Consider the following 16,177-nt stretch of genomic DNA (forward strand, 5'->3'; position numbering starts at 1 on the left):
CCTCCTTCTTCCAGCCTGCATTCTGCCACAGAACTGTCTGTGGCCAAGGAGTCTTTAGACTGAACATAAGCCTCCCAATTGTCCACAGTCCCCACCGTGCCCTGTCGTCTCCCCATCACTGAGGCTAGTCACTCGCCATTCCTCATTAGACTGTCTGTTCCAGGAGAGCAGGGACCAGGTCTCTGCTCTTCACTCCTCTGTTCCCTCGGGGCCTGGAACAGCACTTGACACACAGTAGGCGCTCGGTAACCTTTGTTCCGCGACTTCTCAGGCAAGCGTTCCTGTTCCATCTATGCCCAACTTGATTAACAATTTTGTTACCTGCCGGGTCCGGGGAGGCTTTGATTTTACCAGCCCGTGTTAACCTATAGCTTTTCAATTTGCCAAAATGGAAAGAATGGTAAGATTCCTGGCCTCCAAGTAAGGCTTTCGAGGCCTCAAACCCCCAAAAGGCAGCATAGCACAGCTACTTAGAGCAGGGGCCGACAAACGTATTTTCGTAAAGGTCCTGACAATAAATATTTAGGGGTTTGGGGGCCACACTGTCCCTGTTGCAGTGACTCACTTCACCATTGTAGGACGAAGACAGACGCAGAACATACTTAAGTCAGTGGGCCTGGCTGTGTGCCAGTAAAACTTTATTGACAAAAACAGGCAGTGGGCCGGGTCTGGCTCAAGGGCTGTGGTTGGCTGAGCCCTGATTCAGAGCATGGACTCTAGAATCAGACAGCCTGTGTTCAAGCCGGTTCACTAGGGATATAACTCTGAGCAATTTACTTAATCTTTCTGTGTGTCAGTTTCCTCATCTGTAAAATAAAGAGGGTGTGTCATTCAGGGTCCAGCTGGAGACAGAGTTGCCCTCAGATGGTCCAGCAAAGAGTGTGTGGTGAAGGGTCTCTCCATGGAGGTGGCAGAGTGAAAGGGGCTGACACTTGTGGGGGTGTACCTGCTCCTGGGTCCGAAGGGACAGAGGGAGGAAGCAACATTATAGGAGTCCAGTGAGCATGGGAGCCAGACAGGAGGAGACAGGCTTCCAAAGCTGTGGTCCTGCAAAGATGAAGCCATTGCCAGAAGTGGATGAGATGAGAGGGAGCTAGAGGAACAAGTGCCCTCACCTCTTTCTCCCCGCCCACCAGCTTCCTGCCACTGCCTCCCATTGGCTGAGCCTGGCCGGGGCCAGAGGGAGCCTGGGAGATGTCGTTTGTAGGGTCAGCCCCGTGGAGAAAGAATGCTGGGGGCAAAGAGAAAATAAACGGCACAGATGTTGACAATGTTGATAATTAAGAATTTTAAAACACGCACGTCTGATATTTGTAACCCATGTTCATAGCAGCATTATTCATAGTAGTCAAAAGGGAAGCCACTCGACTGTCCATCTACTGACGAATGGATGAGCAAAATGTGGTCCATCCACACAATGGCATATGGTTCAGCCTTACAAAGGAAGGAGATTCTGACACCTGCTATAACATGGATGAATCTTGGGGACATTATGTTGAGTGAAAGAAGCCAGTCACAAAAGGACAGATACTATGATTCCACTTATATGAGGTCCCCAGAGTCAAATTCATAGACAGAAAGTAGAGTGGCCGGTGCTGGGGGAGGGGGAATGAGGAGTTAGTGTTTAGTGGGCTTAGAGTTTCAGTTTTGCAAGATTAAAAAATTCTGGAGATGGGTGGTGGTGATGGCTATACAGTAGGAATGTCCTTAATGCCACGAGAAATGGGGGAAATGGTAAAACAACAACACACACATGTCCAGCACACACAAGGGCCTGGGGAGCATCCTCTCAGGTAGCCCTGTGCGATGGGGACAGAGGAGCAGCACGTGAGCCTCGTTTCGTAGATGAAGAAGCAAAGGCTCGGACAGACTAAGGGAGGTGGCAGCGGAGGAAAGCCTCAGTGTGCCTCAGGCTCCCATCTGTAAAATGGGGATGGGGACAGAACCCGCTTCTGGGAGTGAATTTCTTTCCTGGGCTGCTGCAACCAAGTACCACAAAGTGGCTTAAAGCAACTGAAATCTAATCTCTCACAGTCCTGGAGGCTAGAACTCTGAAATCAAGGTGTCAGCAAGGTCAGTTCCTTCTGGGGTCTCTGGGGAGAATCTGTTCCATGCCCCTCTCTGAGCTTCTGCTGGTGGCAGGCAATCCCGGATGTTCGTTGGCTTGTAGACACACCCCTCCAACTTCTTTCTTTGTTGTCACATAACAGGCTTCCCTCTGTGTCTCTGTGTCCAGATTCCCCTCTTCTTAAAGGACACCAGTCATTGGCTAAGGGCCCACCCTGATCAGTAGGACCTCATCTAAACTTGATCACATCTGTCAACACCCTATTTCCAAATAAGGTCACATTCACAGGTTCCAGGTGGACGTGAATTTCGCAGGGGTGCTCTTCACCCCAGGACATGGGGTTAATGTGAGTTAATCTATGTACCACGCTGAGAACAGCTCTGGGTGCCCACGGAGGTCACGTTCCACAGTAGCACTTGTTACCGTCACTGTCACACGGGAGAAATATAAATCCCACTCTTGTTTAAGTGGCCGTTTGGGGGGCTTTGTTACATGTGGCCAAATAAAACCCCAACAGGGATGTGAACATCGCTGTGCCTGAGGCTGGCCAGGTCCTGCCCCTTCCCAAGCATCCTCCGCTGTCTCCAGGCCCCTTCCCCACCCTCCCCCATCCCCCTCGGCATTCAGCTGCGTGATCCGCTGAGGAAGGGGCAGGCGAGCAATAAAACAGAGGAAGCCTGCTCCAATTCTGGTTTCCCAACAAGGCGGGCTTAATGAGGCAATTAAGCAGTACTATTTTCTCTTTATCTCCCTCTCCATCTTCCCTAGCGCTGTCAGTGCACAGAGGTAGAGGGCTCTCGAAGAGAAGGGCCTGTCTTTCTCCCTTGGTTGCAAGAACAGGTGAGCACGACTCAGAAAGGGGCAGCAGCTGGGCCAAGGACACACAGCAAGTTGGTGCGACCACCAGATTGGCAAACCTCAGTGTCCCAGGACCCTGGCAGGTGAGGGGAGCAGAAAGGGCCAGGTGGGGACAGTGGAGGCTGGGATACTCGGGGCCTGGCCAGTGAGCACAGTCACTCTAAGGTAGCACTGGAGTGTGCCCATGTGGGAAAAAGCTTCTGATTGTTATGCATCCACCCGGACGTGGCAGTGGTGGTTGGAGCGGGGTCTCTTTTTCTAATTCCCACAGTGCTGGGTCAGTTTGGGTCCTTCAAGAAGATGCCAAGGTGAGATTAGATGTGCAAGAGGGTTATGGGGGGAAACAGGGATGAGGAGGAGGAGGGAGAGGCTGCAGGCTGAGAGGCTGGTCTGGGAGTGAGGGGCCCAAGGAGGGTCAGGTAGGAGGGGGCTCAGCACAGTAAGAAGTTTTTGTCCAGGCTGATGGGAAATCCTGGAGCCAAGGTCCCCCATCGGAGGCATTCCACGTCTTGCCAGAATGGGCCTACCTTCATTTCCCTTCCACGCTGGGTCACTGCGGGGGAGCACCTCTGGGGCACAGGGTGGGTTCACAACACAGCAGCAGGGCCGTCACCCCATCATTCACGTGCCGCGCAGTCGGAGACCCTAGCAGATGACAGTCAAGGCCGTCACAGTGCTGCATCTGCTAGGGGGTGCCCTGATCTACGAAGATGTCGACTGAAAACAAATGCACAGCCTAAAAGTTGAGAGTTATGTTTTATTTGGCGGACTTGCTGAGGACTTCAACCTGGGGGGGGGGCAGCCTCTCAGATCACTCTGAGGGACTGCTCCAAAGAGGGAGGGGAGGAGCCAGGATATACAGAAGTTCTCGCAAAAAAGACCAGGTAGTGGGAACAGCAAAAGGTTACTGTTAATTAAAGAAAACCAGATATCTCAAGGAATTGAGCACTTTTCTGTGTCTGGGAAGATGCAAGAGTCTGGGCTCATTGAAATCATTCCTGTGGTCCGCACCTTGGCGCTCCAGGGCCAGTGTCCTGTGCTTTCCCATCCTAATTCCCCTCAGCAGGCAGCATGGCTGGTGGGGTGGGGGTGTTGGCTGCAGAGGCTGAGGACTTGTCAGCAAGCAGCCTGCTGGTCTCCAGCCTGAGTTCCCTCCGCTGACCATCGTGGAGCGCCGTAGTGGCTGATGGCGTAATGGCCCCAGCATCCTTTGTTTGCTGATATGGGAGGCAACATTTTTCACTCACAAAGACATATTTGAAAACAGCCTGCACGCAGCCTGGGACGTCTTTGATGGCTTATATTTTAGTACAGCCACTCAAGCAAATTTTGCATTCTGGACCCTAATGGATGTGAAATTGTTGCAACATGAAATAGTTTTTGCTCTGTTGTCTTTGGAGGCTCCTCCACCCCATGGTGTGTTGGCTGCCTCACACCCATGGGGAGTGCAGGGTCTTCTACAGATGTGTCAGCTTCTTATCACTGCTGTGACACATCGCCAAAACTTGGTGGCTTAAAGCAATTGATATTTATTCCCCTACGGTTCTGGAGGTCAGAAGTCCAAAATGAGTCTTATGGACTAAAATCATGGTGTCGGAGGAGGCTCCAGGGGAGAATTTGTTCCTTGCCTCTTTTAGTGTCTAGAGGAGACTTGCATTCTAGAGGGCCCACTGACCCTTCCTCCATCTTCAAAACTGGTAACAGCTCCTCTGGAACCGCCCCTCTCCTGCTCTTAGTCCATGTGCCCCGTGTGGATCTGACCATCCTCCTCTCCTCTCTAGCTCAAGGATGAGCAAGGGGCCCAAGCCTAGCCCATCAGAGTGGTTCATGCCCTTGGACGGGCTGGTGAGAGCTTTACCTGGGATTTGAAGTGGCCTCTCTTTCTGCGAGGTGGCTAAGCCAGTAGAATGAAAATCTGGAGCTTCTGATGTTCATCCTGATGGAGAGCAAAATCTAGAGAGAAGAAAACAGACTAAGACAGAGAAAGGCCAATGCCTATTGACTTTTGAGCACCTGGATTCAGCTGTACCTGAAGCTTGACAAGCCCTGAAATTTTCAGATACTGAGATAATAAATTCTCTTTTTGGCTTAAGCCAGCTTGTATTGAGTTTGTAATTCTTGTTACCAGGAGTCTAAGCTGGTACTCCCTTCTCTAATTTTGAACCCCCAGCCAGATACCATAGAATCAACACACCATTTTGTGTGTAGGCACCAAGCTCAGTTGGCCTTGCTTCTTTTTCTTCCTCTCCCTTCTCTCCCCCTGCCAGTGATGCTATTGGGTGATACATCCTAATGTATATTTAACAGTGGCTCAAAATCGAATTAATTTAGATTGGTTAATAAACTGTAACATCCGTTTCTAAATCAAGCTACATTTTCCTCTTGAGCAACTAAATTCATGCCTGTTGGTTTAATTTGTTGCTATTGTAATCCTTTAACGCTGATGAAATTATGGAAAGGTTTCTAGTGAAATTATCCAGATTTGATTAGGGTTGAACATATTAATATTTTTTCCTTCCCAGTGGTCATTGGAGAGAGATGGGCTGGGCTGAGCTGAGCTGAGAGTGCGCGGGCTCCCCAGGCAGTGGAGTGTGAGCTCAGAAAGCAGACTCGCTCTCTCCCTTTCCAGACCGCCCTTCTTTGGGTGTGCATTTATTGTGCACCGACTGTATGCCCAGCCCTGGCCATTAACATTCTCAGTGGAGAGTCTGCAAGCAGCGGGTTCCGGGCTTTTATGCGACAGCTGTTGTAAAGGATTTCGGGACACCGAGGGTCCCCACAGCTCGGCCTCCCTAACAGCCCCACCTCCCGGGGTGACGGAGCCTCTGCGGTCTTGTTCACCGTGAACCCGGGGATGGCCGGAAGCAGAGGCTCACATGCAAATCAATTTGACCTTGAGCGTGACCCGGAAGAACTTCCCGCAGACCCACGGCGCCTCTGCAGGACCCCGCGGCGAGCTGGGACAAGCAGGTTGAGGCCTGAGGAGGGGAAAGGTGAAGTTCGAGCCGGACCCAGACGCAGCGGGGAGGAGTGAGACCCAGGCAGGTGGGTCTCCATGTGCTCCCTCTGCCCTCCCCGCCCGCTAACTCCGTTTGTTCTGGGACGTGCCAGGCAGGCCTCGCCCCAACCAGCGCATACTCACAGAGAAATCGGGAGCGTGACCAGGTCCCTCCTTCAGAAAGAGCGGGTCGGGGCAGGGCCTGGGTGGACGATGTCAGGCCCAGAGACTGTTCCCCCAGGCCAGGTTTCCAGCCAGTCCGTGGGGAGGGGGTCTCCAGGGCAGCCTGATTCACCCTCCACTCCCTGGCATTCTGGTTGGTGATTCCTGAGCTTGAAACAGAATTCTCTAGAAGGGTTTCCCCTTTTTTCCACTCCGGTGAGAGATGTACCAACCGCCCTTTGTTTTGGCGAAGTGTCTGTGCCGAGCCGGCCGCCTTTCAGATCCCTAGCTGGACAGATGCAAGTCCCGCGGCTGAGGCTTTGCCGATGCTGTTCCTTCCACCGGGCCTGCCCTTTCCCTGCTTCCTGCCCGCTCCCCCTCACCCCAAGAGCTCAGCCTTCAGGCCTCAGCTGAAGTGTCTCTTCTTCGGCAGCACTTCCTCTTTCTCCTCGGAGTACACGCTCCCACATCTCACTGCTTCCCTTTTATAGAACTGATCGCAAATAGTAAATCCAGAATTGTGAAATTATTTCCTCATAACCAGCTCCCCCTCGGTCTCCCCGCCCCAGCCCAGGCTGCAAAGTCAATGAGAGCGGAAGTCTCATGTTTCTGACCCAGAGATTGCCCACTGGTGGTCCACAAATGGATTTAGTCCTCCTTGCATAGAGTTTTATCATTTTTAACAAGTTAATTGGCATTGTTTTAAAGAGATTTCACATTAAAAATCTGGATCTGTTGCTTTTGTTAAAAAAAAAAATCAGAAGATTTGGTAACCTTGGGCCCTACATTGTTCCACAATGACAGTTGGCTGGAATTCACCTTTAAATAGGGCAGGTGCTCTCTTGGTTCACTCCATTCCACTCCCCACCAGTCCCTATTGCCCCACACCCGAGCTAGTTCACTTGTTTACATTACTTGTCTGATCTCTGTAGGTTTGGGGTTTTAACCCCTTGTCTAGTCCTTTGTGTCCCTGGCCCCTGACTGTGCCTAGTGCATAATAGACCTTTTATGTTCATTCATTCCTTGCAAGAGCCTGATGGGACACATCTTCCCATTTTCAAGATAAGAAAACTGAGGTTCCCAAGACCACACAGCCAAGGAGTGGCAGAGCCAGGATTTAAACCACTGATTATCTGGTTCCCAACCCTAGGCTTGTTCCACCCTATCCTGTGCCTGCTCCAACCAGGATGGAGGAAGCTTCTTTTCACTTAAGATGCTACTCATCACCTCATAAGACTCCTGCTCACTCCATGTAGAGAAGGGATTGGAAACTCAGATGTCGTCAGAAGCCATGCTGGTACATAAAGGAGGGGACAGGAGTGACCCAGAGAGCAGAGGCCCCAGCCCAGCATAGCCAGGTAGGATTGCGCCCCAATATGGCAAAACGTCTGATGTTTCTAGAGAAGCCAGATATTTGGATTTGTGTGTGAAAACACCCCAGGCCATTGGAAGGCTGGCACCTCCACCGTGTTGCCAGGTTGTGCCTGGCTGCAGAAGTCAGGCTGCCTTCTGGCTAGTGAGGGATCCTGGCTTTTTTGCTTGCTACTGTCGGAGGCAGTGTGGTCAGCGTCGTGTCAGCTGGGCTGAGGATCCTTCACGGGGGCCTGGAGATTGCCAGGACCTAGGAGGAAAGGTGGTTGCAACCTCCAGACCCAGAATCACCGCCAGTCTCCCCTACACACACTATCGCTGGGCCCTTCCCTCCTGGTGTTTGGCGGTTTACCATTCATTTACAAAAAAGAAAAAGAGAAGTATTGACCTGTGAGCCAGGTACCACACAAAGCCCTGGGTATCTTCCAAAATGAAACCAGAAACTACTCCCACCTTCTAGAATGTCAGCTCCACGAGGACGGGGATGCTGTCTGTCTTGTTCCCTGCTGTCTCCCTGGTGCCCCAAACAGAATCTGGCACATTGTAGATGCTCAGCAAATGTTTGTTGAATGACTGAATGACAGCATATTAGCAGTAAGCATTTCCCAGGCATTTGCTAATGGTAGTTCCACAAAAGGAGCTCATATGATTATTCCTCCTTTTGGGGTGAGGCATCTGAGATGCTGAGAGGGGAAGGAATTGGCCAGAGTTCACCCAGTTTTTCAGGGTGGGGCCAGCAGCAGAACTTAGACCTCTTCTGGCCCCAGCCGGGGAACAAAACCCTCTCTCTCTCCCCTGTCTCCACTCCAGCATTGCAACTTGAGCTTTTATACACAGTGGTTTTCAGAGCCTGTGGTTGACATCCAACCAATAAATAGATGGGTGGAGAATAAATACCTCTTGTAACAATGTCAACAAACCTCTTCAAGGCCACTCTAGGGGGCTTACTTCTTGGAAAGGGGCCTCACCTCTGCTTTCAGAAAGAGCTTCACTCTGGAATCCGGGCCGCATGGAGGAGTTGCTCCTGGAAGGGTATTTCCACATTCATCAAACGTAATTATTTCCTCAAGTCAAATATTTAAATAGCGCTTTAAGGACTCCAACAAAAGAAAATGAGTTTTAGAGGAAATACACACCACACACACAGACACACACATACACACCCCCACCCCCCAAATTCTTTCCTCAAAACATAAGCTGGAAGGATTTTATCTGCTCTCAGAGGGAAAACTCAAGAGGTTTAATTTAAAACTTGGGCGGGCTCATAGCTTTTCAATGGGGTGGTTGTTCCGTAGTCAGGGAATGAGATAATAACAAAATGGTCTCGAGCCCAGTGTTTGGTTTGGCTTCAGAAATTCAAACTGGTGTTCTTCTGAGTGCTTTCGGGGCCCCGTGTGCAGCTCGGCTGGTATCTCTGCAGGTCAGAGACCAGATTTGCAATAACACTTATGCAATCGGAGACTTCCAGGGGAACACAGGCAAAGTGATTGCCTTGTGCTCGTGTGCAGAGCAGACCTGGGACAAGGACGTGGATACCTACCCTGGGGGCTTGTCACCCCGCCCCCAGGCGCCCAGAACCTCCGTGTGGGTGTGAAATGTGGGTTGAGCAGGACTGAAGAATGATCTGCCGTTATCTGGAAGCCCCCTGGCCCGACAGCCTCTTTGGATCTGTCGGGGTTCATAATTCTCCCGCTGTCTCTGTCAACCCACTAGATGGGAAATCCAAAACTAGCTTCTTACAGATTCAGCCTGCGTCACCCCAGCATCGCTGGGATTCCTTCCAGGTGGATTTCATCGGGTGGAAATAGGCACAGCCATTGTGTGAATGCTGATGACTGGCTTTCCTCTTTGCTTTGCTTTCGTTCTGCTTTGGGCAGTCTTGGGAAAATGTTCATTTTTGAAAGAGCAGGGCTTTCCAGAGTCAAGTTCAGGGTGCAGGGCCCCTGGGTAGGACGTTTTGGTGGCTGTTGTTCTTGGAATAACAAGCACTTTGGGGACAGCCTCTGCCTGGCAGGTGGCTGGGTGGGAAGGCAGCTTTGGGGCTGAATCGCCTCTCAACGGGGTCTCCCCATGGCATCTAATTCCGGGGCATCAACGTCCCTCTCGAGGGCTTGGTTAATCAATGCCCTGGTGTCCTGTAATGAGACTGGGGCGAGATTCCAGCAGGGGCAGGTGAGGCTGGTTCTCAGGGAGTGCCCCTCTCAAGAAACAACTTGTTTTTCCTTCTGCCAATTGGCTGTTGAGTCTCGAGGCCTGGGGGCCCTCCCAGGGCTTTCTCTAATCATGAATTCTCCCCAAAGCCTGCCCCTTCACTCATGCTGGGACAAGCCCTCACTGAGCCTCCAGTCCTCACCCACCAAAACCCATCCTTGACCTTGATCTTGACCTTACCCTCACCCTCACCCTCCTGGGAGTCTGGGCAGCTGGAGGTGAGGCCTCAGTCTGCTGCTGAGGCTGCTGGAGTTTCCCATGCCCCTGGAGTCTCCTGACTCACCTGCCCTCCTGGGCGGCTCCCGCATCACCCAGCAGTGATCACAGAACCTCCTGCTTGTCAGACCCTCCCTGAACTCCCTCCGGGTTCATGTCCTCAGGCTGCCATGACTAACTGAGCCAGATAGGAGGTGGTTTAACGCAGCAAAAACGTATGCTTTCCCAGCTCTGGAGGCCAGGAGTCCGAAATCAAGGTGGTACGCTCCCTCTGAAGGCTCCAGGAGAGGCGCCATCTTGCTTTTCTCCTGGCTTCCCGGGGCTGCAGGCAACCCTCGGTGCTCCTTGGCTCGAGGCTGCCTCAGTGGCTGTCTCCTCTCTAGGTCTCCACACCAGTCCTTGGATTTCAGGCCCACCCTAATCCAGTGTGACTTCATCTTCACCAATTCTGTCTGTAAGGACCCTATTTCCAAATGAGATCACACTCACAAGTTTTGGGTAGACATGAATTTGAGGAGGACACTCTTCCACCCAGGAGAGTTCCCAAGGGCCTTCACTGTACCAGACATTGTGTCTCCCACTTAGTCCCCACAGCGACCCACAGAGGCAGGTACAGTTAAAAATTCCCATTGCACGGATGAGAAGACTGAGGCTCAAAGTGGTGCCGTAGCAGGTGCCCAAGGACGCACAGCTGGAGAAACAACAGAGCCGTGATTTAAACTCTAGTCAGCCTGACTCGGAGCTTCTCTCTTGTCTAAACTTTTACAGAATCTGGGCCCCTGAGTATTAAATACAAAAGAAGCCCGAATAAGAATGATCACATTTGCAGCCTCATTTCTTTGAGGCACTTGGGTTTTAGAGCCTCCGTTCAAAACACTTGGACCCAGCCAGCTGATGCTGGGAATACAAGGAAGTAAAAGTTTTCGTAGGCAAATCTGTAGAGACAACACAGATTGGTGGTTGTCAGGGGCTGGGGAGAGGAGGCAACAGGGAGCAAGTCTTTAATGGGTGTAAGGTCTCCTTTTGAGATGCTGAAAATGTTCTGGAACTAGACGGGGCGGTGGTTGCAGAACATTGTCAATGTGCTAAATGGCCCTAAATTATACTTGTTAACACAGTTACTTTTATATTGTGTGAATTTCATCTAAATTTTTTTCCCCTGCCTTGATACCTTTCCTTTATCTAAAATCTCACCGCCAGAGTTACTCTTTGGTCTCCAGGTGTTGTAAATGCCGCCACTGGGGTCACTTCCTTTGTTGAAAGGTGCTGAGCTAACGCCCAGGCTCAGGGTGGGACATCTCAGTGGCCAGCTGTCTTGTTAGAGAGAGGAGGGACTGGGATGGCAGACAGGCAAGTTTGGCTTCGTTATTTTGGGGGGAGAAAGGGATATAGGAAAAGTGAGGTCAGCTGGAAGGCACATTGAAGTTCATCTGCTTGTTTTGGCCACTGGCCAGTCCAGCACATCCCTGTCCTCACTCCATCGACTGTCCCCAGGACCCTGGCCCTGCCCACCAGGATAGCTGGGGTCCCTGAACCATCAGTCCTAGAAGCTCAGCTTCCTGTGTATTTGCTGAAAGGCCTGATACAGCAATAGCTCAATTTTATTGATCGTGTCAAAAGCAGTAATTCAAGAAAGCTATTTAAATTCACGGGAGGAAGCCAGAGCAATTATCCGCGTCTGCATCAGATTCTTCATCATTTTTGTTATTGGCTATTGAGCGTGGAGACAGACGTTTTGTGTCGGGCTGACGTAGCAGCATAGGGGCTGGTGAGGGCTGGGGTTTTGTTTGCAGCCCAGGCGAAAAAATCACAATCAACAGTTCGCCGGTTATAAATCTATATGCATGAAGGTTTATAGGGTGTTACCATGGGGGTGTGCAGGCACCCAGTGGTCTAAATTCGTTTTGTCTCTAATCCCAACCAAATCCCCCTGGCATATTCCCACGGCCCCTATTTCAGCACATAACATTGTGATTTGTGATGGAGCAGGTGATTTTTTTTTTTTTTTTTGCAGTCTTTCCCACATAGTTAAACTTTAATGAAAACTTAAATCACACCGGAATTCTTGCGGGTGACAAGTGGATGAGATCAGTAGAAGGCACAGTGAGTCTCTCTGGGTGGGCTGAGCCAGGGTGGAGGCAGGGGAAGAGGACATGCCATCCACCCTCCGCCGCAGCACCTTGGACCCCAGCAGATAGCATCCTCTCTGGGCAGGAGTCATGATTAATAAAGCTCTGAATCCCTGGTACCTGGCATAGTGCCTGGTACACAGCAGGTGCTCAGTAAATAATTGAATGAATGACTGAATGAGCTGGGTGAGTTGCTTCCTTTAAATTGTGGTGTGCCAAACTCAGTTGCTCCATTATGTCACGATGTCACAGTATTCTGTGTGTCTGTGCTGGACATCTTCCACTCGCCTCTGTAGGCCTGCTCTTCACCCCTTTTCCATTCTGCTCTGTACAGGCTGACCCACGTGGGTCCCAGCCCTCTGGCATCCAGCTGGATTCAGCCAATGGGAGGCACCAGCTGGAGGTTGGAGGCGGGTGGAGAAAGAGGCCAGGGTGTTTATTCCCCAGCTGTCTCTCTACCTTGCCTCAGGTCGGCTGCATCCTTTCAATAAAGGATAAGGCTCCTATGGGATGGTCTTTATTATTATTATTATTATTATTATTATTATTATTATTATTATTATTATTATTATTATTATTATTATTATTATTTTTAGTGGAGGGACTGGGGATTGAACCCAGGACCTCTTGCATGCAAAGCACGTGCTCTGCCACTGAGCTATCCCCTCCCGTGGGTGGACTTCTGCTGTAGCTCCCTGCTTCAGGTTCTAGTAAGGCTCTCACCCTTGTTCCCTTCAAGTACAGTAACAGCTCCCCATGTTGCTACAGGGGGTGGGGGTACCACCCCCTGCCCATACTTTTACAAAGAGTCACTTTGTTAGGTTTCCTCAATTTCCCATCTGAGTGTGCCCTTCTCTGTTTTCTACTGGGGTCCTAACTGATAACATAGCTAAAGCGTTACTCATTATTATCCCTTTAAAATCAATGGATGTGTTTTCATGGGAGTACGGGCTTTGCCTTGCCCTCAGCAGTTCTCAGGAGATGCTGTCAGACCAGCAGCCTAGAATCTCCTGGGAGCTTGTTAGAAATACAAATGCTTGGGCCCTACCCTAGGCCTACTGAGTCAGACACTCTGGGAGTGGGCCCAGCTACGTGTGTTTTCCCAGGCCCCGCCCCCCCAGGGGATTTTTGACACACACTCAAGCGTGAGAACCGCTGCTCCAAGTAATAATTCCTGCAGATCATAGGTTTGGTGTGTGTGGTCCACACTGCTGGTTGCTCTCCCAAGATCCATTCTCCCCTCCTTTCTTTCTAATAAAACCCTAATTTTGTTTAGGACAGCACTGCACCCAGTTTAAACTCCACCTTTTCTAGCTTTCTTTGTAAGTAGGGGTGGCCCATGACCTCGGTCTGGCCAAATGAGATGCAAGCGGATGTCTTTGGGTGGGACTTCCGTGAAGGCTCTTCAGAAAGTGGAAGATGGGGGTGGGGAGCAGAAGGAACTAAAGCAGATCTTTCCCCCTTTATTCTCTCCCTTTCTGCCTGGAATTTAGATGCAATGCTGGAGGTAGAGCAGCTGCCTTGTGCCCATAAGGTGACCATTAGAATAAAAAGCTTAGAAAAGGGAGGGCCTGAGTTTCGATGGCATGGTGGAGCTGTCTCTTATCACAGAGAAAGCAATTCCTTATTTGGGTGAGCCACTGTGATTTGGGTTTTCAGCTATCTGTAGCCAAACGCGGTTCCTAGTTAACATAAATATGTAACTATGATAGTAAAAAGTGTTCTTCTGTGTGTGCTTCTCCAAGTCACCTCGCAGGCCATGAAACCCTGTTTGCACGAAAGCCTCATCATAAAGGCAAGATGCCGCTTGAGATTAGCAAAAAAAAGGGTGGCTTGGGAGAGAGCCGGGTACCTAGCAGACGCTGGGTTTTATATGTTTGTTTATACCTAGCTCCCTACAAAAGTGCATTGGAAAAGACTTCCGGAGTCAAGTTAAGCTGAAATTAAATTGAGAGAATTAAGGAGACCTGGGAGGTCTCAAATGACATTTCTGCCCATTGTCATTTTCATCATCACCAGTCTCAAAATCTCTAGGATACTCACCATTCACAGGGCCACGTGCCTGGCGCCAGGGATTCCAAAGGGACTGGTGGCCTGATCTGAACTTCCAAAGAGTAGGCAAGAGGAGAGACTAAGAGGGCAGCAAAGCTGTGTAATCACAGAAGACTGCTCAGAGGAGGTGCCATTTTGACTGGCAGCTAGGGTTAAAAAGGAATGTCCATTGCCTGAATACCTACTTTTCCCAGGCACTGTGTAGAGGCTATTGCCAGCCTCATAACCTCTCTGTGCAAAAGGGATTACCACGAGGAAACTGAGGCTCAGATAGGCCAAGTGACTTGCTCAATGTCACATAACAGGTTATGGGTTGAAGCATGCCTGGCATGTAGCAATTGCTCTGTAAGTATTTGTTATATTATTTTTGTGTGTGTTATATTATTGTTAAGAGGGGACGATACAGGAATCAGATCCTTACTGAAATGTTTTGCACCACCTCCCTATGAAGGCAGAAGTAGTTACCGACGTGTTTTAAAGTAATCATTCCCCTAAGCCCAGCGATTCTGGAGGACTTTGAAAAATTTCCTGCCCAAATTGAAGGGAGGATGCAGGGGTGGGGCAAGGTTAGGGAACTTTCAGCGTGGACAGACAGCCCTCTGGACTTGCTTCCTGGGTGGGAATGAGGAGCTATTTTTGGCCATTGAGTAGGGAGAGGAGGTGTTTCAAGAGTTTGTTGTCTCGGGTAGTATATGGCGCCACATTCTTGCTATAACTGAAGGACTCCACCCTCCCCACTCCAGTGCTGGGTAATAAAGGAGCAGGCGCCCAGCATGAGCTGAGCCTCCTAACAGCTGATGTGGAGATGAAAAAAGGACCCAATCAAGCTAACAGCCCTTCTTGGCTGCTCGGCGATCCTTGCACTTTGTGCTGAGCTGGGGAAACTACTGGCCGTTTGAGCTCTCGCACTCTCTGGGGAACAGGTGCGAGAGGAGGGGCGACTGCTGGGTCAGACTTGAGAGAGTTTGAGCCCCTGTGGGCTGTGGAGAGGGGAAGTTCATTCTAGACAAGCCCAGTGCTCTTCCAGGCAAGCCCAGTGCCCTTCCATGCCTGAAGTAACTGATGCCCGTGTTCATGGAGACGGTAGTCTCTTTCAGTGTGATGGTCTTGCTTTGCCCCATTTTATAGATGAGAAAACTGAGGCTCAGAATGGAAAGTGAGGCACTCAAGCTCATACAGCTGGAAAGTTCCAAATGTGGACCAAGTCTGTCTGACTCCAAATCCCATGTAACTTTTGTTATGTAGGTAGCCTCACAGATCTGGTAGGAACAGGGTGGAGGAGATGGTGTGCTGTCAGGGTGGAGAAGCCAATTTGGGGTGCGACCAAAGGGAGCTGAATCTGGGGGCTTTGTACATGAGAGCGAGAGCAACCTAGATGCAGGCAGTTGGAGGAAAAAGGGTGTGTGTGTGTGTGTGTCTGTGTGAAAAAGAGAGACAGAATTACCAGCCTCTTTCTTGGTTCTTCAGAATTCCCTGATGTCCCAGATCACTTCTGGGCTCTGAAACATCCCCTCATTTCTTCATTCAACATAAACATATATTTAATCGAGCACCTATTACATACCAGGCACCATGCGAAACTCTGGGAAATCTAGCAGAGGACAGGACAGATGAAAGTCTGATGCTTTATGGAATATATATTCTAGTTGGTGACAGAGAGACCAAAAAAGGTAAATAAACAAGAAGGGACAAATTAAGAGCAGAGTCTCAGGCAGTAATGCAGAAGGGCTAGGAATGAAAATCTCTGGCATGGGCAGGGAAGAGCTGCTTTATAAAAGGTGATCTTGGAAGGCTTCTTGGAGGAGGTGATGTTTGAGTCGAGATCTGTGTGTCAGGAAAAAGCCAAGGGCTGGGGGTACCTGCAGGCTGGGACTGGGGGAGCTGACCTCTGACTCCCTTCACCCTCACCTGAAGGGATGGAGACGGAACAAAAACCCCTCAGATGACTGCAACCACAGCTGATGTCTTGACTGCAACTTCCGGAGAGACCCTGAGCCAGAATCACCCCCCCAACACACACACACACACACACACACACACACACACACACACACACACACACACACACACACACACACAAAAGTCACTCCCAGATTCTTGACCTACAGAAAC

The 16,177-nt window shown here is 50.4% G+C and overlaps 2 long non-coding RNA genes and 1 other non-coding gene across 5 annotated transcripts in view; 1 reads left to right on the plus strand and 2 right to left on the minus strand.

The window, feature by feature from the left end:
• Positions 1 to 607: 607 nt before the first annotated feature.
• LOC123612716 (uncharacterized) lies at positions 608 to 8,720 on the minus strand. 3 transcript variants are annotated; one of them, XR_006720004.2, is made up of 7 exons: positions 8,426 to 8,720; positions 6,069 to 7,707; positions 5,803 to 5,904; positions 4,785 to 4,879; positions 3,938 to 4,143; positions 3,454 to 3,571; positions 608 to 2,496 (listed from the first exon to the last, which is right to left on the minus strand). It is a non-coding gene; the product is annotated as an uncharacterized LOC123612716 (long non-coding RNA). The 3 variants fall into 3 exon arrangements; XR_012503529.1 differs by having other exon boundaries at positions 608 to 3,571; positions 8,426 to 8,717; XR_012503530.1 differs by lacking the exon at positions 5,803 to 5,904 and having other exon boundaries at positions 608 to 3,571; positions 8,426 to 8,715.
• The window catches only part of LOC141575748 (uncharacterized), a 58,500-nt gene continuing 48,168 nt past the window's right edge, over positions 5,846 to 16,177 (plus strand). Inside the window, exons 1-2 of the long non-coding RNA XR_012503531.1 lie at positions 5,846 to 5,971; positions 7,237 to 7,444. This is a non-coding gene — a long non-coding RNA (uncharacterized LOC141575748). The remainder of the gene's footprint in view (positions 5,972 to 7,236; positions 7,445 to 16,177) is intronic.
• Positions 12,610 to 12,682, minus strand: TRNAA-UGC (transfer RNA alanine (anticodon UGC)). Its single transcript has one exon. It is a non-coding gene; the product is annotated as a tRNA-Ala (tRNA).

Source organism: Camelus bactrianus, chromosome 32 (genome assembly GCF_048773025.1).
Source record: "Camelus bactrianus isolate YW-2024 breed Bactrian camel chromosome 32, ASM4877302v1, whole genome shotgun sequence".
Classification (NCBI taxonomy): domain Eukaryota; kingdom Metazoa; phylum Chordata; class Mammalia; order Artiodactyla; family Camelidae; genus Camelus; species Camelus bactrianus.